The 13,134-nt window shown below is 44.5% G+C and overlaps 1 long non-coding RNA gene across 1 annotated transcript in view; it reads right to left on the reverse strand.

Moving 5' to 3' along the window:
• LOC114806601 overlaps positions 1 to 12,778 on the reverse strand; it is a 37,937-nt gene extending 25,159 nt beyond the window's left edge. The window contains exon 1 of the long non-coding RNA XR_003754644.2: positions 12,501 to 12,778. This is a non-coding gene — a long non-coding RNA (uncharacterized LOC114806601). The remainder of the gene's footprint in view (positions 1 to 12,500) is intronic.
• Between the last annotated feature and the right edge of the window lie 356 nt (positions 12,779 to 13,134).

Raw genomic sequence — 13,134 nt, forward strand, 5'->3', positions numbered from 1 at the left:
TTCTATTTATTTATATTGATGCCTGTTTACTTGTGTTGGTGTCTCCCCCCTTCTAGATTGTAAACCCGGTGAGGGGAGGGAGTGTCTCTCTTTATGGCTGAACTGTACTTTCCAAATGCTTAGTACAGTGCTCTGCACACAGTAAGCGCTCAATAAATGCAAATGAATGAATAAATACGATTGAATGAATGAATGCCAGAAATGTCCATGTTTCCTTTTCGTTCATCTTAAATCACAGAAATGATTCAGTCATTCATTCAGTCATATTTATTAAGTGCTTACTGTATGCTTGGGAAAATATGACAATAAACAGTGACATTCCCTGCCCACAATCAAAATAGACAGTTATATGTTAAAAACGATTTTTGTCATCCCACTCTGATTTCCCCTTCTAGCATTTATATAATTAATCACTGGGGTCTTCTAAGTGACAACTTTTTAAAATAATTTTAATTGATACAGAAACATCTATTTAATCATTTGGTTTGGAAGAAAAAAAAAACCTAACCCAACCAGTGTTCAATCCAGCGGAACCTGAATGGATCTGAATTCCCATTACCACCCAGAAGCAGAATTGAAAAATCCCCTCGGCGTTGGGAAAGCAACTCAACTTGCTCCGTCTCGAAACTTCTGCCTGCTGGGTAGGTCAGTACAGATTGAAACCGATTGAGATTGTTTTCCCAAGCAGTGATGGCACCAGTATGAAGCTAGAAGAAGGAATCTCCTGATATAAACAACAGACGAGCCTCAGCCCGGTCACGAAGACTTTGGACCAAGAATTTGTTCCAGGAATTGATTTAAGTGATAGTGATTAACATACACTGTTTTATTTCTGCCAATCGTGTTTCCTCTGTTGGAGCAATGAGTACCAACAGGCGCACAGTGGATGATGATATTAATGTTTTGTGTGTTTTTTAAATGATATTTGTTAATCAGTCAATGGTATTTATTAAACATTTACTATATGCAGCGCACCGTACTAAGCACTTGGGAGAGTATGGTACAACGGAGTTAGCAGACATGTTCCCTGCCTACAGTGAGTTTTCAGTCTAGAGGGGACGTATAGGAATGGAATGGCTATGCCTCTGCTTGACCCTCCCTCCCATAGGCGAGACTGGTACCCTCCTGGAAACTCTCCAGTTGCTACCGTGAAGTTGGGGGTAGAAGGCTGGGTAACCTAAAATAGTTCCTGTGCTTCTTGCCCCGGGGAACCTTCCAGCTTCATGCCAAGCCTCACGCAGTAGAGCTGGATTCCCCGGCTGGCCGGACGGTAGGGGCACCTGGGACCGGGGAGAACAAAGGTTCGCCAGAACCATAGATCTTAGATCTGGGGAGCACAGGCCCGAAGCGTAGTCCTACGTCTGTGTCCTCAAGCAGCCCCTTCTGCTCACACAGAGGCAGGGAGATCAGAGGAGGAACGCAAATCAAACTGCTTGGGCCTCGGAACCTCAGCCTCAAATGGAGAAGTGGCAGAGGCATTCATTCGGTTCAGTCGTATTTACTGAGCACTTACTGTGTGCAAAGCATTGTACTAGGCGCTTGGGAGAGTACGTTGCATCAAGAGACACATTCCCTGCCCATAGTGAACTTACAGTCTAGAGGGGAAGACAGACATTAGTATACATAAATAAATAAATTACAGATATTATCCATACGTACTGTAGGGCTGGGAGGTAGGATGAATGAAGGGAGCAGGTCAGGGTGATGCAGAAGGCAGTGGGAGAAGAGGAGGGCTTAGTCAGGGAAGGCTTCTTGGAGGAGATGTGCCTTCAATAAGACTTCGAAGTGGGGAGAGCAATTATCTGCCTCATATGACGAGGGAGGGCATTCCAGGCCAGAGGTAGGAAGCGGGCGAGAGGTCGGCGGTGAGATAGACGAGCTAGACCCGCAGTGAGAAGGTTAAGAGACCTCTGCCACCGATACCTGCTTTAGGAGCCTTTTTTAGTTGTTGTTGTTTTTTAAATTGTATTTGTTAAGCCCTTACTATGTGCCAGGCACTGTGCCAAATGTTGGGGTAGAGAGAAGCTAATCAGGTTGGACTGTATCCACATGGGGCTGGCAGTATTGATTCCCATTTTACAGATGAGGCACAGAGAAGTGGAGTGACTTGCCCAAGGTCATACAGGAGATGAACCGGGATTGGCACCCAGATCCTTCTGACTCCCAAGCCTGTACTCTATCCATTAGGGCCCACTGCTTCTCTTCAGCAGCCTGTGCTCCAAGAACAGTGGAAAATCTACAAGGAGATCTCTTTCTAATAATAATAATAACAGTATCTGTTAAGCACTTATTATGTGCTTGGCATTGTACCAGACACCGGAGTAGATGCAAATACAAGATAATCGGGTCAAACACAGTCCCTGTCCCACCATAGGGCTCACGGTCTAAATCCCCATTTTGAAGATGAGGTAACTTAGCCAAGGTCACATGGCAGATGAGTAGAGTGGGATTAGAACCCAGGTCTTCCGGATCCCAAGCCTGTGCTCTTTCCACGAGGCCACGCTGCTTGGGGTGTGACTTGCCCAGTCTTCATCACAGGCTCTGCTATAGTAAAGCCACAGCTGTGACCTCCCTAGCTGTGCTGCTCTGTGTTGGGGGGAAAGTGAGATGAGGGCCTCACGTGGGACAACCTGATGACCCTGTATCTCCCCCAGCGCTTAGACAGTGCTCTGCACATAGTCAGCGCTTAACAGATACCAACATTATTATGAGGGAGAGGTTTCACGCAAGGGGCCCGGGAACAATTCTTTAAGCCACCCCTACATTCTCCCCAGTCTCTGCTTGCCGTCGCAACCCGGGAAGGAAGCGAGAGCCGTCCCGGAAGAGATGGCAGTCCACAGACTAATTTTGCCAGGCGGTATAGTTCCTTGGTGATTTGGGCAAGAGAACTAGGTAGGTGACCGAACCCACTTTTCTCCACAAACCACTGCTTCACTTCAACTTCAGCTTTTTCATCGCGTCCCGATCTTTTTAAAGCCTCTGGGACTCGGTGTTAATGAATCATACATGGAATTCTGTCTCTAATTCTATTCTACCTTCTCTGATCCTCCCTAGCCATCAGTGGACACTCTGTAGTGTGATAAACTCCACGGGGACCCAGAATGAGATAAGAAGTGAGCTCCCTTTGTGTAGCGTGATGAGACGATGCCATTAAATGTTCGACATCAGTGAAAGAAACCCCTAATGTGTGCCCTGCAGACTGATGGGCTTAATGTTTAGGGATCATTTAAGCCAAGGAAAAAATGAAATTACTAACAAACACTGGGGGACAAAGTACGAAGACAGATTATGAAAATCTTCAATTGAAAAAGTTAATTAGCGGACAAAAAACCTACTTAGGATTCTATGCGGCTCATTTTCAAATTAAGGAACACGATTGTTTTAAAAATAATTCAGTCATCCAGTTTTCTATATTTAGTATGTGGGTTTTCACTGTCCCAAAGTCTTTATTAGAATGCTCCAAATACCGATTGATTTTCATCATTAACAGTTTTTCCCGTTCTCGAAAGAGGGTCTATTCTTGCAAAGGATGAAATTCTTTCTATCCCGGGAGAAGGTATTTTCTTTTTCCTTTGCTACATTCACTATTATTTATCTGGGTCAGTGGCACCTTGGATTAGTTAAGATGTAGCAGCAGAAATATTTCCCGATTTAAAGAGTTTCCAACCTAAGGACAAAATCCACCTTGGGAGGGATGATAGATGTTTCCGTAATTAATCTTCCTGAGATTAAGCGCTTATTATAGCATATTTACACTAGCTCTCATAACTAGCCAGGTGGACCAAGTGAATTTGGGAACAATTTTATTTATGTTTCGTTGCTTTCGTGGTATTTGTTAAGCACTTACTATCTGTCAAACACTGTTCTAAGAGCTGAGATAGGTACAAGTTAATTAGGTCAGACACAGTCCCTGTCTGGCGTGGGACTCACAGTCTAAATAGGAGGGAGAACAGGTATTTCATCTCCATTTTATAGTTGAGGAAACTGAGGCACAGGGAAGTTAAGGCGATGCATGCAGCAAGCAACTGGCAGAGCCGGGATTGAAACCCAGGTCCTCCAACTCCCAGGCCCGTGCTCTTTCCGCTCAGACCGTGCCGCTTCTCATTTGACTCTCAAGCCATCTTGCAGTTAAGTACTGTAGAGGCCTAACGGGTAGAGTACAGGCCTGGGTTCAGGAGGACCTGAGTTCTAATCCTGTACTGCAGCATGGCTCAGTGAAAAGAGCATGGGCTAGGGAGCCAGAGGTTGTGGGTTCTAATCCCGGCTCTGCCACTTGTCGGCTGTGTGACTTTGGGCACGTCACTTAACTTCTCTGTGCCTCAATAACCTCATCTGTAAAATGGGGATTAAGACTGTGAGCCCCAAGTGGGACAACCTGATTACCTTGTATTCCCCCCCAGTGCTTAGAATAGTGCTTGGCATATAGCCAGCGTTTAACAAATGCCATTATTATATTATCTGCTGTGTGACCTTGGGTGAGTCATTTGGCTTCTCTGTGCCTCAGTTTTCTCATCTATAAAGTGGAGATTAATACTGTGATCCCCATGTGGGACATGAACTGTGTCCAACCAGATTAGCTTGTATCTACCTTGGTGCTTTGTACAGTGCCTGGCACACAGTAAGGGCTTAACAAATGCCATAAAAAAAAGAAGAAAATGGATCAACCCACGAATTGAGTATTTTCCGCTAGTCACCTCTAATTCCGGGAGGTGCCCAAGTAGTAGGAAAAAAGATGAAACGAACATTCTGACTTGTCTGGAATAAATGATTACTTGCTCAGGGCCAGTGGCTATTTGCAAGATTTCTATTGTGAAAAGAAAGATGCTTTCAGGAACATTTCATCTTAGTAAGCATGAGGAGCTGAAATATTCTCGTGTCTTTTTTGAGGGCAGTAAATTCCACGGGCATTAAATAAGGAGTTATTTTTAAACTGCCCCAAAACTGCCTTTCTAAGGAGATTTCTGAAATACCCGTATTATGAAAAAAGTCCAATATAAACTGAGTCTAGAGAAGCAGCACGGAAAGACGTTTGTTGTTATATTACACTCTCCCAAGAGCTTAGTACAGTGCTCTGCGCAGAGTAAGCGGTCAAAATATGTGATTGAATGAATGAATGAATAAATGGATAGAACACAGACCTGGAGTCAGATGGACCTGGGTTCTAATTCCTGCTCCACCACACGTCTGCTGTGTGACCTTTGGGTGAGTCACTTAACTTCTCTGGGTCTCAGTTACCTCAAATGGAAAATGGGGTTTAAGAGTGTGAGCCCCATGTGGGACAGGGACTGTGTCCAATTTGATTAACTTGTATCTACCCTAGCATTAGAACAGTGCTTAACACATAGTAAGTGCTTAACCAGTACCATAATAATTATTAGTTATTATTATTATTGCTTCATTCTCTATGAGTATATATTGGATGCCCATACTCTGTGAGGCACTTTACGAGCCAAACAAGATACTCCCTCTGCTCTTATGTTTCGTAAAGCTTCCCGGGAGCTCAACACCTCAGGGTATTACGAATGGAAAGCTCAGTTCTCTCTTTTTTTATGGCATTTGTTTAGGGCTTACTATGTGCCAGGCACCGTCCTAGGCACTGGGATAGATACAAGATAATCAGGTTGGACACGGTTTATGACCCACATGGGACTCCTAGTCTTAAACCCCATTTACAAGTGAGGTAACTGAGGCACAGAGAAGTGAAATGACTTGCCCAAGGTCACACAATAGATAAGTGGCAGAGCTGGGATTAGAACCCAGATCCTTCTGACTCCCAGGCCCCTGCTCTATATACTAAGCCGTGCTGTTTCCCAGTAACTGTAGGAGCAGTTATTCAGGGGCCACAAGAGTAGGGAGGAAAGATGCCTGGTGTACATTGAGAAGCAGCATGCAGTGTGACTCAGTGGAAAGAGCCCGGACTTGGGAGTCAGAGGTCATGGGTTCTAATCCCATCTCTGCTGCTTGTCAGCTGTGTGACTTTGGGCAAGTCACTTGACTTCTCTGTGCCTCAGTTCTCTCATCTGTAAAATGGGGATTAAGTCTGTGAGCCCCACGCGCGACAACCTGATCACCTTGTATCCCCCACCAGCGCTTAGAACAGTGCTTTGCACATAGTATTTAATCATACAATAGTATTTATTGAGCGCTTACTATGTGCAGAGCACTGTACTAAGCGCTTGGAATGTACAAATCGGCAACAGATAGAGACGGTCCCTGCCCTTTGACGGGCTTACGGTCTAATCGGGGGAGACGGACAGACGAGAACAATGGCGATAAATAGAATCGAGGGGAAGAACATCTCATTAAAGCAATAGCAAATAAATAGAATCGAGGTGATGTGCATCTCATTAACAAAATAAATAAGGTAATGAAGATATATACAGTTGAGCGGACAAGTACGGTGCTGAAGGGATGGGATGGGAGACGGGGAGGAGCAGAGGGAAAGGGGGGAGAAGAGGGTTTAGCTGCGGAGAGGTGAAGCGGGGGATAGAGGGAGCAGAGGGAAAAAGGGAGCTCAGTCTGGGAAGGCCTCTTGGAGGAGGTGAGCTTTAAGTAGGGTTTTGAAGAGGGGAAGAGAATGAGTTTGGTGGAGGTGAGGAGGGAGGGTGTTCCAGGACCACGGGAGGACGTGGCCCATAGTAAGTTTAACAATAACCATCGGTATTATTATTATTATTACTGGTTAGAGCATGGGCCTGCGAGTCAAAAGGTCAGGGTTCTAGTACCAGCTCCGCCACTTGTGTGCTGTGTGACCTTGGGCAAGTCACTTAATTTCTCTGTGCCTCAGTTACCTTATCTATAAAATGGAGATTGAGACTGTGAGACCCACATGGGACAGGGACTGTGTCCAACCCCATTTGCTTGTCTCTACCTCAGTGCTTAGTACCATAATTATTATTGTTATTATTATTAGATTCAAGATAAACTGTGGTTCCAGGCTGAGATGATCTTGGATATCAATGTATGATAACAGCAACTGTTAAAGAATGAAGCTCAGTGGGTCCAGTGAGAGCATTCTGTGCTAAAGGGATAACAGTCTTTCAATAACTAGTGCATCGTATTGCAACTATAGCATCGTACAGTTTTTGGTTGACTTTAAGCTGACGCTTATCCTTTTTTCTTAAGTGTTGTGCGTATTTATCCGAAAAGATCACACCGACCACTTTCCCCTCCCCCTTAGCATTCCAGACAGCTGCACGGTTCTTTTGTATTTTAAATAAAGCATTTAAAATCTCTCAGAATTTAGCAACAATCACCATGGATACCAATCACTGAAATCCCTTGTTACCATGGCAACATTTTTCCCCATCTTGCCTGTTTACTCTAAAACTGACACGTCGGTTTTTAGTGAATGATAGGGAAGAATTTGAAAGCAACTTCCAAGTTCATGGAAGCATGAAATTCTTTGTAAAAAAAAAAAGAGGGGTTTTCCATTATTGTAAAAAATGCATCAAACTCCTCTAGAATTCAGGAGAATCCCATAATAAGGAAAACTTGTTTTTGTAGTGCTCATCCTGTATCTAGTACCACGTACATGCCCACGACCGCTCTTTTGACACCATATTGCACTGTATCCAGACAGATATGCATTGTCGGAAGAGCGTTCCTGATTCTCCTCTCACATTTTAACCAATATTTGCAAGTGATAATACACATTCTGGCAACACTGAGCTCTGTTCCATCACCTTACATCACACCGGAAAGCAGCATGGCATAGAGATAGAGCATGGGCCTGGGAGTCAGAAGGTCATGGGTTCTAATCCCAACTTTGCCACTTGTCCGCTGTGTGATCTTGGGCAAGTCACTTCACTTCTCTGTGCCTCAGTTACCTCATCTGTAAAATGGGGATTGAGACTGGGGGCCCCATGTGGGAAAGCGACTGTGTCCAACCTGACTAGCTTGTATCTACCCCAGTGCTTGACACAGAGGTAGGCACTTAACAAGTACTATTATTATTATAATTACTGTTGTCGTTGCTCTTATTAAATTCCCATCCAAGCCCCAGAAGTGTCCGTTCAGCTACGCGACAGCAGTTGCCACAACCGTCTGTTCTGCTGAAAGCTTCTCTCCTGACACCTCATTCAGTCAGTCGTGTTTATTGAGCGCCTACTGTGTGCAGAGCACTGTACTAAGCTCTTGCGAGAGTACAGTGTAATGATAAACAGGCACATGCCCTGCCCACGATGAGCTTACACAAAAATGGAACTCTTGATTGACTGGTTATTTGGCTCTAATGTTTGGGCTTTCGGGAGATGGGAGGGAACCTCCGAAAGCATGATCATCCAGTTCGCTTGGGAATGTCTGGCCACCTTATATTCAAGAATCTGTGGGGGTACAGAAAAGCTGATTTGGGGGCCTCACTTGCGGATGAAAAGTTTCCCTTGAAATCTCAGTCCAACCCAGGGATGCTGATGGAGAGCTCCGGGGACAGGTGATATCCCAGCAGTCAGTCCCTAGCTGGAGGAGGATGAAGCTGTAGGGGCCAAACCAGTCAAGCGCGGAGAGGACAGGCCTAAACCTTGCTTAACCCCATCTAGAAAGTTTGTTCCGATGAGGTGGCCACGATATGGGCTCGGCCTTCCAACTTGCAGCTCCAGGCAAAGGAGAGATCCTTATTTCCCGTGGGCTAAGCTCGAGGCCCCGACAGATGCTAGGCCGACACGGGAGATGTGGGGGGCACATTTATGGAAATAAAGAATCTTTTAATGATACGTACTAGCAGTGGTCAAGGTCATTATCGACTGGGGACACGGAAGGGGGATCGATACCTCCCGGGGTCCATTCGTATATTGCACGGCGGGGCCGTCACGAGAAGAGTCAGAAACACCATTTGAACTTTATAGATATATAGCGCTTTCAGGAGGTGGCACTGCTGGCGATTTTCTCCTTTTAGAGATACAGAAACTGAAGCACAGAGAGGGCAGGTTACTACTTCTCAAATCAGAGTCACCCAGCAAATCTTTAGCAAATTGGAGCTTTAACACTAAACGGCTTTAGTTTCGCTTCCCGGCCTGGGGCTTTAGACTGTGCCTCCTTTCTTAACTATGGTATTTACTGAGCTTTTCTGTATGCTAAGCGCTAGGGAAGATAAAAGATCTGGACACAGTCCCTAACCAACGTAATAATAATGATTATAATGTTGGTATTTGTTAAGCGCTTACTATGTGCAGAGCACTGTTCTAAGCGCTGGGGTAGATACAGGGTAATTAGGTTGTCCCACATGAGGCTCACAGTTAATCCCCATTTTACAGATGAGGTAACTGAGGCACAGAGAAGTTAAATGACTGGTCCACAGTCACCCAGCTGACAAGTGGCAGAGCTGGGATTCGAACCCATAACCTCGGACTCCCAAGCCCGGGCTCTTGCCACTGAGCCACGCTGCTTCTAGGGCTCACAAGCCATGTTGGCAAGTAGTGGTGAGAAACTGGATGAAACTGGCTCTATATTTACCTTTCAATGATTGATCAAATAGGAATAATGATCGTTTAGGGCAGCCCACTTTTCTTTTTTCATTCTTCAACCTACTGAACTTTTAAGACTTGGGCTGACACTCATTTTCTGTGAGATTTATTTAGAACTACTGTTGAGTTTCTCCTCTAGGCAGCTGAATGCTAACAAGACTGCTAGAATTAATATTAATCATATGTACACATTCATAATTTATAGTTATTAATGTCTGCCTCCCCCTCGAGACTGTAAGCTTGTGTGGCCAGAGAACCTGTCTACCAACCCTGATGTATTTACTGTACTCTTCCAAGCATTTAGTACATCTGCACACAGTAAGTGCTCAGTAAATACCACTGATTAATTGACTGATCGGTATTTTGCAATTTATGTAACCTTAACCTTAATTAGACTAGGAAAACTGAACAAATCCTTACTATCGATTTCGAGACTGGTTCAATAAGAGATTAATACTAGTTTTTCACTTGAATCTCTCTCGATGGAATCCCTAATGGAGAGCACTTTTTACCAAGAATTGAATTAAAAAAAAATATTTAGTCTTTTGCAGGGTGGAAGTAGAGGGCTGTGGGAAGGAGCAATCACTGAAATAAAAACATAGCAGTTTCCTAAGCCCCCAGAGAAGTCCAAGTTAAAATACACTTTTACTATTACTAGACATTTGGATTTGGTTTTGTGGAGCTCAAAGCATTTCTAAGTTGCCAGGGACTCAACTTTGAGTTTGAACTGGGGTCGAAACTGGTCTCCAGTTTTAGTAATAATAGTAATAATAATAATAATAATTGTAGTTTTGGTATTTATTAATACACAACCCTAATGTATTTTAATATGTCTCCCCCTCTAGACTGTAAGCTCCTTGTGGGCAGAGAATGCATCTACCAACTCTATTATATTATACTCTCCCAAGCGCTTAGTACAGTGGATCTCCCCAGATCTCCAGGCTGCTTTGGAAATATTTTTACCTCTCCTGTTAGAGTGTAAGCTCCTTGAGGGAAAGAACTGTGTCAACTGCTTGATTCTGAACTTTCCATGTGCCCAGTAGAGTGGGCGCCCAAAAAGTACTGCCTCTGCTATCATTTCTACTCCCACTACTATGGCAGTGGGAGAGGTTACTGGGAAAATTACTCGACTGACATAGGAGGGAGTAAAAGTAAAAGAGTAAAAACGTATTTTAACTTGGACTTCTTTGGGGGCTTAGGACACCGCTATGTTTTTATTTCAGTGATTGCTCCTTCCCACAGCCCTCTACTTCCACACTGAAAAAGACTAAATACTCTTTTTTTACTTTCAATTCTTGGTAAAAAGTGCTCTCCATTAGGGAGTCCATCGAGAGAGATTTTAAGTGAACTAGTATTAAATCTCTTACTGAACCGGTCTCGAAACCTATAGTAAGGATTTGTTCCGTTTGCCTCGACTAATTAGGGTTAAGGTTACATAAATTGCATCGATGGACATAGGAGGGAGGAGGCTCCTGTCATTTTCAAGTTTTAAATAGGGCCAATGTAAAAGCCTTTCCTGACTACGGGTCAAGTAGGCCTAGACTCAGGGCAGGAGATTTCAGGAAGTTGCCTACCCTTTAACTCTTCCCCCTCCTCCCTCCTGGATCTCCAAGAAATCCAGATGAGAGCAGAAGAGTAAAGTATTGGCTGCAGGGGCTATTGGGAAACGTAACCTCCAGCTGGGCATTAATCTAAGTAATAATAACAGTAATAATTGTGGTATTTAAGTACTTATTATGTGCCAAGCACTGTATTAAGTGCTGGGATAGATACAAGATAATCTGGCCCCCATCTGGGGCTCACAGTTCAAGTAGGAGGGATAACAGATATTGAGTTCCCATTTTGTAGATGAAGGAACTGAGGCCCAGAGAAGTTAGGTGACTTGTCCAAGGTCTCACGGCAGGCACGTGGAGGAGCCGGCATTAGAACCCTGGTCCTCTGACTTCAGGTTAGTGCTCTTTCCACTAGGCCAAGCTCCTTCTCAGGCTGAGGCGGCTAGCCTAGGACTGCGAACCCTCAAATATATCTCTGCCTGTTCCTGGGGACTTGAGAATTACTGGAACTAGGGTGTGGAATAGATCATTCATACATTCATTCAATCATATTTATTAGGTGCTTACTGTGTGCAGAGCACTGTATTAAGCACTTGGGAAAAGTACAATAGAACAACAACAGTGATGTTGCCTGCCCACAACGAGCTCACAGACCAGAAAGGGGGAGACAGACATCAATACAAATAAATTAAATAAAATTACAGATATATACATAAGTAATGTGGAGCTGGGGGGATGAGGGGAAGAGCAAAGGGAGCAAGTCAGGGCAACACAAGAGGGAGTGGGAAATGAGGAAAAATGGGGTATAGCCTGGAAGGCCTCTTGGAGGAGACGGACCTTCAATAAGACTTTGAAGGGGGTGAGAGTGATTGTCTGTCGGATTTTAGGAGGGAGGGCCTTCCAGACCAGAGGTAGGACGTGGCCAGGGGTCGGTGGCGAGACAGGCGAGACTGGGCACGGTGAGAAGGTTAGCACTAGAGGAGCGAAGTATGCATTCTGGGTTGTACAAGGAGAGAAGCGAGGCGAGGTAGGAGGGGGCAAGGTGATGGAGGGCTTTAAAGCCAATGTGAAAAGTTTTTGTTTTCTAGAACAAACCCCCAATACCTCACTGAGACAAGGCCAACTGCTGAACTGAACATCTTATTGTGAGTTAAAATCAAGACACTGGGAAACCGCCTCAGATTTGCTATTAGAATCACATGTTTCAGGAGGCAGTAGCCATGAGTCTAAAATACCTAGAATGAAGAGCATTAACAGGCATTCAAAAAGAATAAAGGAGATGTGGAATGTGGCCGGAATCCAAAAGAGAACTCTGCCCGAGTGCTTTGGAGAACTCTACAACTCCAATTATACACGTCTGCTAACAAATAATACTTTAATTGAAAAGAATGCTAGAAGGCAAATTCAAATAGAGATTTAAAACTTAGTTTTACACCAGAAACCCCCCAAATAGTCATTTAATCACTACTTCCCTGGCCTACTTTACCTCCATTTCAATTAGTGGACTTTTTTCCATGAAGAGCCAGCTGTGCAGAACTAGAAACACCACCTCACTCCACCAGCACCAAAAAAAAGAAAGGGGGGGAAGAGATTTTTGTCAGTCTCTCACTCCGCAACTCCACACCCCTGCAAGAGAACTCTGGGCTTGGCTCTCTCCAGAATCACTCTTTACAGTGGTGTTAAAAGTCATTCCCTTTGGTTACAGGGAAATGTAATTTCTCCTTTCCTCCTCTGCAATTCCCCTGGCAACCTTCAACAGTACATTGGAAGCTTTGAACACGTACGTTCTCACCGAAACGGATTGTAATACAGCGGTGTAACAATCCCCACCTCATGATTCCCCCATAGCCAGAGACCAAAGGTCACAATCACACACGTGCTTTAGCATGTGGCAAACTACACTTGAGCCTCTGGTCCCAAGGTGGCTTCACCGAGCCGGCCCGGTGGTACCTGTCAGTCGAACCTTGATTCCCGGGATGGCGGCGGTAAATTGATAAGCAGGTTAGACTCCTTTCATCCAGTCGTCTTTACTGAGGGTTTATTGTGTGCAGAACACTGCACTAAGTGCTTGGGAGAGTACAGTAGAAAACAAATGGACATATTTCTTCCCACAGCTTACT

This window comes from Ornithorhynchus anatinus, chromosome 2, assembly GCF_004115215.2.
Source record: "Ornithorhynchus anatinus isolate Pmale09 chromosome 2, mOrnAna1.pri.v4, whole genome shotgun sequence".
Classification (NCBI taxonomy): Eukaryota; Metazoa; Chordata; class Mammalia; order Monotremata; family Ornithorhynchidae; genus Ornithorhynchus; species Ornithorhynchus anatinus.